The sequence below is a fragment of the Hippocampus comes genome, unplaced genomic scaffold (genome assembly GCF_001891065.2).
Source record: "Hippocampus comes isolate QL1 unplaced genomic scaffold, H_comes_QL1_v1.1 scaffold337, whole genome shotgun sequence".
Taxonomy (NCBI): domain Eukaryota; kingdom Metazoa; phylum Chordata; class Actinopteri; order Syngnathiformes; family Syngnathidae; genus Hippocampus; species Hippocampus comes.
Window position 1 is genome coordinate 80,650 of NW_017805929.1, and position 1,231 is coordinate 81,880.

Below are 1,231 nucleotides of genomic sequence, written 5' to 3' on the forward strand. Positions count from 1 at the left end.
CTGCGTCTTAATTATGACAAATGCAAAACACGAGGATTATTATAACACAGCTCCGTGTTCCACTTTACACAGTACGATAGCGATCACAAAAGACGCAGTGTGGATTCAGGGTGTTGCGATGAATCAGTTCCATTTTCATTAGGCGCAGTACATTAGGCGGCGCAGAGTAGCCCTTGTTAGGAGGTAATTAATAGACTCTTGCAAAGTGGAACATTTTTCTTCCTTAAACCAAGATTAATTGGCTGCCCGATGTTGCCTTTGACAACTTGCCTTCCACTTTGTAACTGTGTGAGGCTAAACGGTGGCACAGATGATGAAACATTGAGAGTTTCTGAATTCAACCCGAATGTCATGATAATGTTGAAGTTGGAGGGGCAGGGGGGAGAGTGCTTCGGCATACTGTGCACTTTTGAACAGGGAAATTCCTTGCTGACCCCTGGTGGCACTTTTATGCATTATTTTAATTAAATTACAGTCCTGCAACATAATTTCCATTCCATTACGATTCGGGGAGTTAATTGCATTGCTTTTAAATTGCACAAATGTATTTTGGAATGCAATCAGATGTGTAAGTAATTGTCTATTTTATCGCCATTTGTTACTTTGTACAACAGAGTTGGGGGGGGGAAATTGGTTCACGTGCTGCCTCATTGCAGCAACTGAACAGTTTGTTTTTCTGGGAAGATCTTTTTTTTTTCTCCTTATTTTTGTGTTTTCATTGTGAGGGAAATTAAAAAAAAAGTTTGAATGGAAACGTCATCTTTTGCTTCTTTTGAGCTGGGCAGTTTGTCGACTATTTTAAGTGAAATGAAATGCTGTAGGGGCAGCACTTGGTTCTTGTTTGTTTTTTTTGTTTTTTTTAAAAATATCACCCCCCCCCCCAAAAAAAAAGCAGACATGTGATCCTAAACTAAGCATCGATTTTTTCCGAGCATCCATTACCCAGCTCTGGGTAAATAAAATCCTATCACAGCATAAGGATTGATATACACAGCGTGTGCTGATAAAATTCTGTCTGGGTACTGCTCTTCACTCCTCATCTGGTGCCAAAATGGTGTTGTCGACAGGAAAAAAAAAAACTGGCGGGCATTCAGTTCAGGGTGTCCCCCAGCCAAAGACGGCTGGGATAGGCTTCAGCACGCCCCGCGACCCTGGTGAGGGTAAAGCGGATCGGAAAATGGATGGATGTATTTTTTTTTCTCATCCCGCTCGGCTGGTCCACAGCGCCATC